This window comes from Bos mutus, chromosome 15, assembly GCF_027580195.1.
Source record: "Bos mutus isolate GX-2022 chromosome 15, NWIPB_WYAK_1.1, whole genome shotgun sequence".
NCBI classification, from domain to species: Eukaryota; Metazoa; Chordata; class Mammalia; order Artiodactyla; family Bovidae; genus Bos; species Bos mutus.
Window position 1 is genome coordinate 26,282,168 of NC_091631.1, and position 16,213 is coordinate 26,298,380.

At 43.6% G+C, this 16,213-nt stretch overlaps 1 pseudogene; it reads right to left on the bottom strand.

Annotated features, from left to right (window-relative positions):
* Positions 1–11,135: 11,135 nt before the first annotated feature.
* Positions 11,136–16,213, bottom strand: LOC102267752 (prefoldin subunit 4 pseudogene; annotated as a pseudogene).

The window sequence follows — 16,213 nt, forward strand, 5'->3', positions numbered from 1 at the left end:
CAGTGTTCAGCATTAGAAAAATCTATAAATGAATTGCTTTTAACAACAGATTAAAGGGGAAAATTAAAATTATTTTTAATAAGTAATAGAAAAAATAAAAGTCAACATCCATTTTCAGTTAAATAAAACTCTTCACAATTAGTAATATAAACAAATTTTCTAAACCTGATATCTACCCAAAAAAATCTATGGGAAGCATTTTACTAAATTCTGAAGCAATAAAAGTGCTTCTTTTAAAAATAGGAATAAGAGAAAGAAGAGTACTTACTGCCATTTCTATTAAACATTGCACTAGGAGTTCCAGAGAACACAATAAGACAAAAGAGAAATAAAATTAAGGATCAAAAAGGAAGAAATAAAACTGTTATGATTTAATATGACTTTCTACCTAGAAAAGCAAAATAGTCTAGAGTCAAATTATCAGACTTAAGAGAATTTAGCAATTCATCTGATTAAGTCAATACACAAAAGTCAATTGCACTTTTATATACTACCATTTTTCCATTTTTTGTTAGAAAATATAGTTTAAAAAGAATATAATTTGTACTAATAAAAATGTGCAATATCTTGGAATAAATCTAACAAAAGATGTACAGGACTATTAATAAAACTTCATTGAAAGATGTTGCTGTTGCTGTTTAGTCACTAAGTCATGTCGTTTTGTGACCCCATGAACTATAGCCCACCAGGCTCCTCTGCCCATGGAATTCTCCAGGCAACAGTACTGGAGTGGGTTGCCATATCCTTCTCCAGGGCATCTTCCCAACCCAGGGATCAAACCCGAGTCTCTTAACTCTCCTGCATTGGCAGACAGGTTACTTACCAAATAAACAGAGATGTATATCACATTAATAAATGGAAAGACTTGCTATCTTGAAGATGTCAGTTTTCTCCAAACTGACCTGTAGATTCAGTACAATCCCAAACAAAATTCCCAGTGAACTTTTTCATTGGGAAAGAATTCAGTTTGCTTGTGATTTCTCCTGTTTCCTCATGATTAGATTCATATGGAAAAACAAACCAAGACAGACTCCCACTGACCAAATACGGGACCATCTGAACTTCATAACAATAATGACAAATATATTGAAATACTTAAAAGTCACCAAGTTCATAACAATACTTGTTCATATCATAATAGACCTATCATGGTGATCAGTTTAAAATGTATAGAAATGTTGGCTCACTATGTTGTGTAACAGGACCTAATGTAGTGTTGTAGGTCAATTATATTTCAAAACTAAACAAACTCTTAGAAAAAGAATTCAGACTTGTGGTAACCGGAAGTGGGAAATTGGGGGAGAAGGAATTGGATGAAGGTAGTCAAAAGGTGCACACTTCCACTTATGGGATACATAAGTACGAGGGATGAAAATGTACAATGCAGTAAATGAAATTAACACCACTGTATGTTATATGTGAAAGTAGTTAGAGTAAATCTTGAGTTCTCATGGCAAACTGCCTTCTGTTTCTTTAATTTCATGTCTATATGACGTAATGGACACTAACTAAACTTATTATAATATCACTTTATGCTATATGTAAATAAAAACATTATGCTGTACACCTTAAACTTTAGAACAGCTATATGTCAATAAAACTGGAAGCAAAAAGTCTTACTGATCAGCTTTGGAGGGTGCTAGAAAATAAACTTATTATTATGAAAGCTAACAAGAAAAGGGAAAGCCATTTATCCTGACTTGCTATTGAAACTACCTCAAAGAAATGAACTCGTGTATTTGATGAAAAGGAAGTTTTTTAATTTTGTTTGGAATGAAGGAATCCTTGCTAATAAGCAAAGAAAGACTAATTGAGTTAGAATGTCACCGTTTTGCATTTCCTCAGAGAACGCCTGATCACAGGATAGGGGAAGGAAGAGTACAAGATGTGCCTGGAAGATCTTGTTGTGCCAGAAATTACGGAAGTATCCAAGAATGACGGGGACTTTTCAAAAGGATACATGACCCAGCTTGAAGGGACTGATCAAGCTAGGGACAGTTTGATCACAAAACTAAATACAGCCCAGTGAATAAAACAGAAAACCATAAGTACACACTGATATAAACAAATGAATAAATCGAAAGCTTGATGAGAAATGAGACATTTTCACAGTTTCAAAGTGTTTATGAAATCACAAAAGAGAAAAGAGTAACTTCACCGTGGAGAAGACTAGCAGATATCACCTCTATCCTCATCAATAAAGGAACCGGTCAAAATCACACGCCATCTGAAGACGCAATGAGAAAACCACAGGGTCACTTCTGGGCTATTCCTGCTAACGATGCATAATCATGAGGAAATGTCAGACAAATTCCTACTGGTCTAGAAAATCACTCCCCAAATGTCAAGGTCTTAAAAGTCAAAAGTTGAGGAACTTTTCCAGACTGAAGGAGGCTAGAGAGACATGACATCTAAATACAGCGAGTGTGTCTGAACTGGGTCCTCCGACTATGCAAGACACTGCTGGGGCAATTGGCCACTTGAAGGAGGTCTGAGGAGTAAACAGTAGCAATGACTCCCTGTTAGCCTCCTGGTGTTGCTGGTTGTATTACAGAGGAGACAGTCTTCGTAGGAAATAGTACAGACTCAGGGCGTGATGGGAAACCAGGTACACAACTCACACTCAAAAGGTTCAAGGGAAGGGAAGTTCTTTGTAATGTACTTGCCACTTTTCTGTGTTTGTGCTTGTTTCAAAATTAAAAAGAAAAACTTAAGAGACACAATCAAAAGCAATGTCTGGACCTTACTTTGGATCCTTATTCAAGCAAATATATATACATAAAGAGAAAAAAATATATATAAATGAATATACATATTATCTATTATACTTTATATATAATGTATGTATATATACTTTATACATATGTATAATATATGTAAAAAGACAACCAGTAAAATTTGTTACATTGGTATTTGATTATATTAGAAAATCATTCATTTTTAAGGTGTGAAACTGCTTATCTTTTGCAAAGGCTTGCTGAAGTATTTACAGGTGAAATTATATGAAGTCTGGTGTCTGTTTCATTAACTTGTGGTTGGGAGTCTAGATGGAGCACAGTTAGCCATGAATTGATAACTGTTGAAGGTGGTCAGGGTTCAATCGCTCCACTTTTACTTATGTGTGAAATGTCCTTAATTTCTTTTTAATTTCCAAAGAAACTGTAATAAAAAGCTCATGCGGTAAATACGGGGCAAAGCTGGGTGATGTCTTTTATGTTCTTTGTCTATTATGTTCTTTGCTCTATTTTTAAAGTATCTAATTCCCTTCTTGAAACACCCTGTGTTGGTGACTGTAATCCAGCAGGCACTGTGATCCAGGGTTAGTGGGAGTGTGCTGCTGCTAAGTCGCTTCAGTCGTGTCAGACTCTGTGCGACCCCAGAGACGGCAGCCCACCAGGCTCCCCCGTCCCTGGGATTCTCCAGGCAAGAACACTGGAGTGGGTTACCATTTCCTTCTCCAATGCATGAAAGTGAAAAGTGAAAGTGAAGTCGCTCAGTCGAGTCCGACTCCTAGCGACCCCATGGACTGCAGCCTACCAGGCTCCTCCGTCCATGGGATTTTCCAGGCAGGAGTACTGGAGTGGGGTGGAAGTATAAATGGCCACAATTCTTGGAAGGTAGTTTGTTTAGGGAAGTACAATTTTTAAAAGTTATTTATTTATATATTTATGACTGCCTTGGGTCTTAGTAGCGGTGCACGGGCTTATTTGTCCACAAGGCATGTGGGATCCTACTTTCCCAGCCAGGGATCAAACCTGCATCCTCTGCATTGGAAGGTGGGTTCTTATCCACTGGACCACCAGGGAAGTCCCTAGAATTTTTTCTTTTTAGTGATCTGTTGAAAGTATCATTGTACCTCAAGAAATTGATTGACTAGATTAGAGTACTTCTCTAAAATGGGATACACTGTGAACATTTTTTAAATGAGGCAGTTCTATTTTTTTTTTCCTTTGCCCAGCATTCTGATGACTATTTGATTCAGGTCACTAACTGGGCAATCATGGTTGCAACAGCCCCAGCCATGGGGTCTTCCTCTTCCAGAGTCAGTGGGCTGTCAGTTTGATTTTGATGACATGAAAATATATTGAACATATGTCCAAGTGAAAAAGTCAAATGGCTGAATAGTGTATGAAGAATGATTTCATCACAGTGAAGTGCAAGTAGCTCAGTCGTGTCCAACTCTTTGCGACCCCACGTACTACATAGTCCATGGAATTCTCCAGGCCAGAATACTGGAGTGGGTAGCCTTTCCCTTCTCCAGGGATTTCATCATAATGTAGACATAAATACATTGTATGTATATTGCTGCTGCTGCTACCGCTAAGTCACTTCAGTCATGTCCGACTCTGTGCGACCCCACAGACGGCAGCCCACCAGGCTCCCCCGTCCCTGGGATTCTCCAGGCAAGAACACTGGAGTGGGTTGCTATTTCCTTCTCCAAAGCATGAAAGTGAAAAGTGAAAGTGAAGTCGCTTAGTCGTGTCCGACTCTTTGCAACCCTAAGGACTGTAGCCTACCAGGCTTCTCTGTCCATGGGATTTTCCAGGCAAGAGTACTGGAGTGGGGTGCCATTTCCTTCTCCAATGTATATTGCTATCTACACTTAAAATTTTTTATGACTATATCCCAAACTTTTAAACTTTTATTACACAAATAGTTATACAAATTTTAAAGTAAATCATTCAGATTAATAGTGATACTAGTATTATTTTAAGAGAACTTGAATATAAATGGGCAGGGATAAGGATTTTTTAAATGACATTTAATAAATACCAAAAACTATAGTGAAGACATTCCAGAAGAAGAAAGTGAAGATGGGGAAATTTTGCTCTACCAGATATTAAACAAGGGCATGCTCAGTTGCTCAGTTGTGTCCGACTCTTTGCGACCCCACGGACTGGAGCCTACAAGGCTCCTCTGTCCATGGAATTTTCCAGGCAAGAGTACTGGAGTGGGTTGCCGTTTCCTTCTCCAGAGGATCTTCCCAAGCCAGGGATCGAACCCGGGTCTCCTGCATTGCAGGCAGATGCTTTACCGTCTAAGCTATGAGGGAAGCCCCTTAACTAGAAAACATGTTTGCAAAATACATAGAAAATTTATCAGTAGGCTGATCCTTTCTATTTTTATATCTATATATACATTTATGAATTCCCAAAAAAGCAGTAAGAAAGAGACAACCAAATATTCCTATAGAAGGTCCATCTACTCCTTCACATATACACCTTATGATGTGACCCTCACTCCCTTGAAGCAGCCCCCACTGAAGACTCATTCTGACTGGGAGAAGTTTTTCCCTCATGGAGCTGAGACTTGAGCTCTTCTCTCCCACAAGTTCTAGTCTGCCTGCTTCCTAAGGAAGCCAAGGGGGACACCAGGCAGACCTCAGCTATAGGAGTCTGCCAAGGCAGCCATAACTAAGGACCACAAACTAGATGACTTAAAACAACAGAAAGGTATTATCTCACAGTTCTGGAGGCTAGAACTATAAAATCTAGGTGCTGGCAGTCATGCTCCCTCCAAAGCCCTCCAGAGGACGACCCTTCCTTGCCTCTAAAAGTTTTCGGTAGTCTCAGGCATTCCTTGGTTTAGGGCAGCATAACTCCAATCTCTGCCTTTGTCTTCACATGACAATCTTTCCTCTTCTTATAAGGACACTAACCATAGTGGACTAGGGCCCACCCTACAACCTCTTCTTAACTTGACTACATCTGCCAAGATCTGATTTCCAAATAAGGTCACATTGGCAGGTATGAGGGTTATATCTTCAACAGATCTTTTGGGGGAACACAATTCAATCCATAACATAACACCAGCCTCATTTCTGTCTTCCTGAGAAGGTCTTTGTGTCCCAGGACCTAGGGTTCCCACAGCCAGAGGGAGAAGGGGAGAGCTCTGTACATGAGTGTGTCCAGGGCTCCTTCAATCCACAGGCCAGTCTCCATGTGGGGCCCACAAGAGCCAGCAGGATGCAAAGGGCAGTCCTAAAACTGCGTAACATATGATTCAATCCTAGATCTATCATTCGCAAGTCATGAAACCTTGAGATTTCATGCCCGTACTGAGCCTCAGTTTCTTCATCTGGAAAATGGGAAGTGATAACATACAGCTCAAAGGCTTGTGAGGGTCAAATGTGATGACTCTGTCTGTGGGAGTTTCTGGCACGTACCAGGCTCTTGGGTGACTCTCAGTAAATGTTAGTGCTCTCTCCCCCAGGTTCCAAGAGCTCCTCAAGGAGAGAGGAAGCCCCGCCCTGCCACCCAGTATTTTGTAAGCCCCTCAAGGGCAGAGTTGTGTCCTAAATAATCCATACTTGTACCCCTCAAGCATGGTCTCTGCAGCTGGCCAGTAGTGTCAGCATGTCTGAGATGAGAGACCCCTGGGAAAGGGCAGTCTGACACGAAGGGAAAGCCAGTCACCACTGGGAAAGTCGTGGGAGTCGCCACACTCATGTCACAAAGCAAAGTCTTGACCCTGAAGAAAGGAACGAAGAGGACAGAAACCCGACTTCTCAGTGGGCGGCCAGGCCTGCTCTCGTTCCCTCTCCCCCTCTTTGGAGTCTGGCCCCATTGAGATTTGGGAATGTTTATTTTCTTTGGTGGGAAAACAGAGTAGGATAAAATATTTCCTTGCGTCTGGAGAGCTATTTTGAGCCAGGCCAGCCTGGTGATGCTCCTGGTGATGGACGCTGGCTGACCCGGGCTGGGCCCCAGCTTTCCGGTCTCTCTCCCTCCCATGCCCCAGAGTCCTGGCAGCAACATAGCCTGTGGGAGCCTGGGTTCCCACTCCTGCCCAGTGACTCATCCCAGGGGGGTCTCGGGGAAGCCTTTGGCGGTCCTTGGACCTTGTCTCCCAAAGGGGAGACTGAGGTCTGTGCTGCCCCCTCCTGGGGATTTTGACAGGGAACTCGGGCTGTGGACATGAACGTGCCATAGAGATACTTAGAATGGAGACAAACAACCGCTACACAGCCTGTGCAGTTCAAGATCCCAGGGCGGGAAAGGACCTCCTAGTGTAGCAGTGCCCCTCCACACATCTCCACTCAGTGGCCACATTGTCCTTCTGGAGACCCAGTCTGATCTGGCCCCAAATCTGCCTAATCCTTACCAGCTCCCACTGCTCATAGAGAGAAGTTCTACTCCGCCTGTGATCAACAGGCCCCACCAGCGCTGGACACCCCTCCTCTGCCTGCTCCAGCCTCCTCTTTCTTTGTGCTCTGAAACCAGGCTGGCCTCTATCCACTCCTCAAACTGCTGACAAGTCACTCAGGAGTTTCACAGGCTTCATTTTTTTTCCATCCTCACCATGACCTTCAGGCAAGTGCCTTCCAGGGCCAAGGGTTGGGAGGAAGAGATGTTTGTGAATATGCCTGCCACACAATAGGACCTTAATAAATGTTGGGTTTCTTCCTTCCTTCTTAACACACACCCTGTTTTTTCTTTTTTTAAAAAAACCCAATGGCATCACATAAATCTTACTGCAGAAGTTGCTACTGTTGGGTGGGTGTTGAGGGCAGGAAAGCCCAGGTGGCCCCACTCCAGAGACAAGAACCAGGCCTCGGGATGAGGCGCTCCTGGGAGTCTGCTCTCTAAGGGTTCCCAGCCTTCCCCGTGGAGCTGGGAAGCTGTGTAACAAGCTCCTCACATCCTCAACAGAGACGGGACTCTGGCTCCTATGAAAGGCTGGAGGAGGGTCTTCATGAGGCAAGTCCCAGCTGGAGGAAGGAACAACTTGAGACTTCTTGCTTCTGAAGGTGAAGCAGGAGTGGATGGAGGGAACAGCCTCAGAGAAGAGAGGAAGTGCTCCCCGGGTGGAGTGTCAGGAACCTCTGGACAGCCTGGGGGTGGGGGTTTGCTGGGGTGAAGGGAAGGAGACATCCCAGAGTACCAGACACTTACCAAAGGCCATACCAGGAGCCGTTAGGGCTCCTTCAGACTCTTGTTCTTAAAAAGTGGTCCAAGGGCTTTTTTTGGAGAAGCCTCCATACCTTGGGAGCAAAGTGGAGGAAGAAGTGAATGTGCAGGCTGAAGCACAAAAGAAGAAAGATGAGGCAGAGGTCCAAGTAAACTCGTACACCACAGAAGCCACAGAAGCAGAAACAGTGAAAGCTAGAGGCCAGGGACGCTGGTACAAAGTGTTCGACTGCATGTCATCCATCTAGAACTTGTCTCAGTGGAATATCTATCTGGAACATCTACAGCCATTCTGATTGCCCTGACCACCTTTGAGAGACCCACCATGCTTGTATCAAAGCAGTTCCTTTTGGTCCTTTGCCCTGGACTACTGATATTATGGACTAGTTCTCTTGTCAGTTGTGGCTGAATGTAATGTGTACAATAAATCATTTCTTTTGCTGTCTTAGCTGAAGAATAAGAAAAGTGGTCCGAGGGCCAGCAGCATCAGCAGACTCTGGAAGTTTGTTAGAAATGACATCTCTGAGGCCCTGCCCCAGACCTGCTGAATCAGAACCTGCCTATTAACAAGATCCCAGTGATTCACCAGCACACGAAAGTCTAAGAAGCACCCTTGATGGTGATGACCCCACGTTATAATAAAGAATGGCCTTGAGAGGAGAAATCCTGTCCCAGTTTCTCACATTAGGTCAATGACAGCCTAAGCCTGGAGTCTGGCTCTCCTGGCCTTGTCCCAGGTCCTTGGACTAGCTCTGCTTCATCCCAGTCCCCCATGCAGGAAGTTATCCTTTCTACCTGAGTGTGTTCAGGACAGAAAGGACTGAGAATAGGGAGAAGAGCTTTGGTTGGGGAAACAGGGACCTGGAAGCTGAGCCTGGCTCTGTTAACAGCCCCAGGTGTGAGCTGCCCTCTTCGGGCCTCGGTTTCCCCTGTGGTTCTCTGAGATGGGCTGGAGTAGGCAATAAAATCAGGTGGTATTATCAATCACATTCATTTCCTTACAGCTGCCTGGTGAGGCAGGCAGGTCAAGAAGTATTTGGGGGCTTCCCTGGCGGCTCAGTGATAATGAATCCCCCGCTAGTTCAGGAGACAGGGGCTCAATCCCTGGTCTGGGAGGATCTCACAGGCCACAGAGCAACTAAGCCCATGTGCCACAACTACTGAGCCTTGCTCTAGAGCCCTCCCACCACAACTATCGAAGCCCATGTGCCCTGGATCTTGTGCTCAGCAAAAAGAAAAACCATGGCAGTGAGAAGCCTGCACACCACCACTAGAGAGTGGCCCCTGCTCACAGCAGCTAGAGAAACGCCTCAGCAGCCATGAAGACCCAGCGTGGCCAAAAACAAATACACAAATAAAATGAATTTTTTTTTTTTTAAAGGAAATACCATCCCTATTCTACAGATGGGGAAACTGAGGCCTGTTAGGCAGTGGCTTCTCCGAGGCTGCCAGCCCTGGCTGTTTGTGCTGTTCTGCCCAGCCCAGCGACCCTGAAATGTGCCCCTTGGACCCAGCCTTCCTCTCTAATGGTTCTTTCAGCTCCTGTCAGCTATCAGGGCCCCTGGCTCGGCTGACAGCCAGCGTGTCTGCTGCTGATACTCGGATGCCCACATTCCTGGGCTGTGACGGGGAGCGTACCCGGAGCCCAGGCTGGGGGCACCCGGAGGGGTTCCACTTGGCTGCAAGCTCTGGGGCCTGGCTGTCTGGAGAGTGTCAGGATGCAAAGAGCTTTCTCTCCTTCTCTCTGAGGAGGCAGGGGGCGATGTCTCTAGAGGCTGATATGACAGGAGCTGGAGAGGGTACAGGTTCAGCTGGGCCCTGAGGCAAGGCCTGGCCCTGCGGACAACAAGGGGGAGGGGAGGGGAACAGGAAGTGTGAGGGGGCAGGAATGAGCTAGGGTCAGCGGCAGATCAAAGGAGAGCCATCTGAGCAGCAAGACAAAGACCTCAGGCTAGAAAGTCAGACCTAGCTGCATTTTTGTCCATGCTCTGACATCTCTTAGTTCTGTGACTAGGGGCAAGACACCCACCACCTCGGATCCTCCGTTTCTTCATCCTTAAAGTCCTTAACACAGCCTTGTACATCCATAGCAAGCAGGCAGTGGAGTCCTTCTGAAGCCAAAGACACTCAGGGTTCAGTGTCGGACTAGCATTGCATTTAAGAAGTAAACCTAGCAGATAAAGACAGCAGAACAATTCATCCTTCTCTTTTTAAAGAAGTCATTTCAATGTAAACATTATTCAAGTTTAATATAGAGAGCAAACTAGTGTTTACCAGTGGGGAGAGGGAAGCAGAGGGTGTAGGATTAAGAGGTACTGTTGCAGCAAGGGGGACCCCTTCCAGGGCCCAAAACTGGGCTCTTGTCTAACACTCGGAAATGAATTGTCCAAGGAGACACATGTGCTGACAAAGCAAGAGATTTTATTGGGAAAGGGCATCCAGGTGGAGAGCAGTAGGGTAAGGGAACACAGGAGAACTGCTCTGCCACGTGGCTCGCAGTCTCAGGTTTTACGGTGATGGGATTAGTTTCCAGGCGGTCTTTGGCCAATCATTCTAATTCAGAGTCTTTGCTGGTGACGCAGGCATCGCTCAGCCAAGATGTATGCTAGCGAGAGGGATTCTGGGAAGTGGACGGACATGCGGTATCTCCTTTCGACCTTTCCCGAACTCTTCCGCTTGGTGGTGGCTTATTAGTTCCGTATTCCTTATCAGGATCTCCTGTCATAAAACAACTCATGCAAATAGTTACTATGGTGCCTGGCCAGGGTGGGCGGTTTCAATCAGTGTGCTTCCCCTAACAGTACAACTGTTATGTATAAAATAAGCAAATAAACTGGGCTTCCCTGGTGTCTCCGTGGTAAAGAATCCACCTGCAATGCAGGAGACACAGGAGACCCAAGTTCAATCCCTGGATGGGGAAGATTCCCTGGGGGAGGGCATGGCAACCCACTCCAGTATACTTGCCTGGAGAATCCCCATGGGCAGAGGAGCCTAGTGGGCTATAGTCCATAGGGTCGCAAAGAGTGGGCTTCCCTGGTGGTTCAGATGGTAAAGCGTCTGCCTGCGATGCGGGAAACCTGGGTTCGATCCCTGGGTCGGGAAGATCCCCTGGAGAAGGAAATGGCAACCCACTCCAGTACTCTTGACTGGAAAATTCCATGGGCAGAGGAGACTTGTAGGCTCCAGTCCATGGGGTCGCAAAGAGTCAGACACAACTGAGCGATTTCACTTCACTTCAAGGCTTATGTTGCTGTCAAATCTTGATTATAACTCAACTTTCGAGTCTAACATCCACTGAGTTGATCTCAGTTTGGATTCTAAGGCATCAGTTTCTTCTTGGAAATTTTTTCTTTGCTTCTTCTGAGACTTCTTGAGCTCATTACTGAGAATGGCTAATGAAAACATCACCAGTCTTAAATAATCTTGATATCATTACGCAGTCATCATCTGCAAGCATGATGCCCTGACAAGCGTCTTCCAAATTTCAAAGTTGTTTCCTTCTTTACTCCTAATTCTTCCTTCAGTTCTGGGATTCCAACTGTATTCTGTGCAAATGTGTCTTTTGTTTACCTTCAAAAGTAACACTGACACCTTCCTCATATGACACCTTCCTCATAGTGGCTGCCACCTTAGTGGAGTCTTAGAACAATTCATTCTTTGCTTGAGTCTGTTGAAAAGAAAAATGAATCTAAATACACTCTGTTTGATGCTCTGAGAATCCACTTTCTCCTCTTGTCACTTCTGTCCTCTTCTTAGTTTGGCTCCTCTCACCTCAAATGCCCTGAAAAATTTCTCCAACCCCAAGCTATTCAGTTCTTTCTCATTTTCCCTCCCCTCAACCCCAGGACTTTACTATGTGGATCACCTTGGCCTCTTGCCCAGCAACAGGGAAAATAAAGGGGAAAACGGCAGGGTCCCTCATAGGATTCCCTTGGGCACGGTAGATTCTGTGTAGTGGTCCCTGTTCCATCCAGATTACCACTATGATTTAAAGCTGTGACAGGACAAAAAAGATTACCATATGAGCATTCAAGAGCTTGTCCTAACAACTCCTACCCACTAACAAGACTCTACGTTTTCCCTTTCAGTTCTGCCCGTCCTTACCCTGTAAGGCAATGCCAGATAGGACCTTTTCCTTTGGGAATGGAGAATAGGGTTGGAAGGTAAGCACAGAGGAACCGGATCAGAGGGCAGCAGGGAGGGGAGCAGGACTTAGGCAAAAGAAGTTAAGCCTATTTACTTTCGGGGACTTCCTTGGTAATCCCTGGTTGGGGAACTAAGATTCAAAGTATCAAGGGGCAACTAAACCCATGTGTAAAAACTACCCACGTAGTTTTACAAACTAGAGAAACCAGTATAACACTAAGAGCTCTAGAGCCTGCACTCTAGTTCAAATACAGAGGTTTTCTGTTCATCAAAAAGCATCATAAAGTGAAAAGCAAGCCATAAAGTAAGTAAAAACATGTGCAATGTCTTACACCAGAAAAGAAATTACACCCAGAATATATAAAGAAGTTCTAGGAAATAATGAGAAAAAGATAAAAATCAAATTGAAAAAATGAGCAAAAAAACTTGAACAAACACTTCATAAAGAGAAAAGTCAATGGCCAATAAACATATGAAATAAACTCAACCTTAAAAGTAATCAGAAAAGTGAAAGTTAAAAATATGATTACACTCAAAATAATTTGTCATATACAAATGAAAGCAATAATGACATTCTGTTACACACTTAATAGCATAACTAAAGTCCAAGAACCTGACAATACCAAATGCTGATGAGTATGTGAAGTAATAAGAGCGCTCTTCCCTGGCAGTTTCTTTTAAGCTAAATATAGACTTACCATACAACCCAGCAATCACACTCCTGGGTATAACTTAAGTGAACTGAAAATTTAAGTAAATACAAAATCCTTTACATGAATGTTTATTTATAGTAGCTTTATTCATGAATGCTCCAATAGGAAACAACCAAGATGTCCTTCAATAGATGAATAAATAAACTGAGTATAACATCAGGGTTCTCCAGAGAAAATAGTATACACATACTGGGCTTGGGAAAACATGAACATATACAAAAATATTTCTAGCATAGCAAAAACTAGACGCCACCCCACTTTGGTAGGCTGGAAAATAAACTGTGGTATGTTCAGTCAGTGGAGTCCTATACAACAGTAATAATGAACAGCCATATCTGTCATCATAGAAATAGCTAAGAAACATAGTGTTGAGTAAAAGCAGCAAATCATAGAAGATACAGTCAGTATAACTTCATTTATGTAAAGTTCAAAAACTGAAAAATACATTATTTAATCATGCACAAGTAGATGTCAAAATATTAAAAAAAAAAAAAAGCAACGTTATAACTATAATAAAAATCAGCAAAGTGGAAGTTCCCTGGTGGTCCAGTGGTTAAGAATCCACCTGCCAATGCAGGGGACATGGGTTTGATCCCTGGTCTAGGAGGATCCCACATACCACAAGGCAACTAACCCCCTGCATCATATCTACTGGGCTCATAACTAAAGAGGCCACGTGCTACAGCTCCTGAAGCCCACATACCTAAAGCCCGTGCTCTGCAACAAGAGAAGCCACTGCAGTGAGAAGCCCGTGCACCTCAACTAGAGAGCAGCCTCCATTCGCTGCAACAAGAGAAAGCCTACACACAGCAACAAAGACCCAACACAGCTAAATAATTAAATAAAATTAAAAAAAAAAATCAGGAGAGTGGTTTTGTCCTGAGAAGAGGAGTGTAACAAGAATCACACAGACTTGGAGGGTGACTGGCAAGTTCCCATTTCTTAACTCGGGTGGTAACTACATGAATGTTTGTATTTATTTGCTCAGTTGTGTCCAACTCTTTGCAACCCCATGAACCAGGCTCCTCTGTCCATGGAATTCTCCCTCCAATACTGGAGGGGGTTGCCATTTCCTTCTCCAGGGGATCTTCCCAAACCAAGTACCGAACCTGGATTTCCTGCATTGCAGGCAGATTCTTTACCATCTGAGCTACCAGGGAAGCTTTATAATTATTCTTTAAATTGTACAAAAATACTATATACTCTCCTGTATATATTATATATTTCTAATTTTAAAAATCGTTAAAGAAAAGTTTAGAAACATCTATTCCTACTGCATTAGCGTCTTTCTAGCCCTAGCACTTGAGCCTGCTAACCTACAGAGAGCAGTCAACCTGACCCCCTTGGTGTCACTTAGGCATGACCTTCATCCACTCCTTCTACCCTTCATGCCTTGCTCCCTAGTGCCATTATTTCTACCAGCACTGTGTATTTCTGGTGATTTTCTTTGATCTGGGTAACTCTTACTCAGTTACAACCATGAGCCAGGCACTGTTCTAAAAACTGTAGATACAGTGGGAACAAGGCAAGAAACCTATTCCTCAAAGAATTTACATTACATTCTAGCGCAGGTAGACACATATGTCAATAAACAAAGAAGGTTGTTTAAGGAACTAAGTTGCATGAAATAGGTAAAATAAGGTAACATGGAATCAGAAGTAGGCTTTTGGCAGCACAATGTGGGAAGGCCTTTCAGAGAAGATGATACTTGAGATGAAACATGGTTGATGAAAATAAAGTGGTTCTGTAGAACAGACTTCAGGATCAAAGTAACCGCAAGTGCAAAGGTTCTGAGACAGGAATCAGTTTGCCATGTCCAGGAACAGAGAGAAGCCCACTGTGGCTGGAGCACAAGAATGAAGAGAAGAAGGAGATGAGCTGGATAGGGTCAGTTGCACCAGGGTTTAGGGTTGGGAAGTCATCGTAAGAGCAGTGAGAAACCATCAGGAGTTTGTCTGACACTTAACCCAAGAATTAGTTACAAAATTTAGAACAACTTTTTAAATAACAGCTTAATTGAAATATAATTCACAAGCCACAAAATTCACCCTTTTAAAGTGAAAATTCAATTTTTCAATTCACAGAGTTGGACAATCTTCTCCACAAACAATTTTAGAACATTTGCATCATATTTTTTAAAAAGACAAAAACTCTGTACCCAACAGCAGTCACTACCCAAAACCCCAAGCCCTAGGCAATCATGGATCTACATTCTGTATGAGTTTGCCTATTCTGTATACTTCATATGCATGGAATTATACAGTATATGGTGGAGAAGGAAATGGCAACCCAGTCCAGTATTCTTGCCTGGAGAATCCCATGGACAAGAGGAGCCCAGCGGGGTCGCAAAGAGTCGGATATGACTGAGTGACTAAACACCAGAACAATGCAGTATATGGTGCTTTGTGACTGTTTTCTTTCACTTAGCATAATGTTTTTGCTTTGGGCTCCCCCATTTTTCAGTGTAAACGCTTTATCTCTTTTCTATTAATTAATAAGAGAGAGATGTTGAAGTCTCTGAATGTAATTGTGAATCTGTTTACTTTTCCTTGCAATTCTAGCAGATTTTTCCTCTAATACACTTTGAAATTCTTTTATTACATGCATATACTTTTAGAATTACATGCTTTTGATGAGTTTATCTCTTTCTTAGGGCTTTCCTGGTAGCTCAGTGGTAAGGATCCGCCAGCCAATGCAGGAGACGTGAGACACAGAGGTTTGACCCCTGGGTCAGGACGATCCCCTGGAGGAGGGCATGGCAACCCACTCCAATATTCTTGGCTGGAGAATCCCACGGACAGAGGAGCCTGGCAGGCTGCAGTCCATGGGGTCGCAAAGAGCCAGACATGGCTGAGCATGCACGTGGCACCCCTTTCTTATTAGGAAATGGTATTCTTTATTTCTGATGATACTCTTTGCTCTGAAATCTACTTTATCTGACACGTAGAGCCATTCCAACTCTTTTTGTACTATTGATAGCATAGTATATATATTTTCAATCCATTTACTTTTTAACTAACTTTTAAAAAAATTGTATTTATTTATTTATTGGCTATATTGAGTCTTCAGAGAAGGCAATGGCACCCCACTCCAGTACTCTTGCCTGGAAAATCCCATGGACAGAGGAGCCTAATGGGCTGCAGTCCATGGGGTCGCGAAGAGTCGGACACGACTGAGAGACTTCACTTTCACTTTTCACTTTCATGCATTGGAGAAGGAAATGGCAACCCACTCCAGTGTTCTTGCCTGGAGAATCCCAGGGACGGGGGAGCCTGGTGGGCTGCTGTCTCTGGGGTCGCACAGAGTCGGACATGGCTGAAGTGACCTATCTTACCTTTTTGAGTCTTCATTGCTGCAGACAGGCTTTCTCTAGTGTGGCGAGCGGAACGACTCTCTAGCTGTAGAGCGTGGCTTCTTACCGCGGTGGCTTCTCTTGTAGAGCAT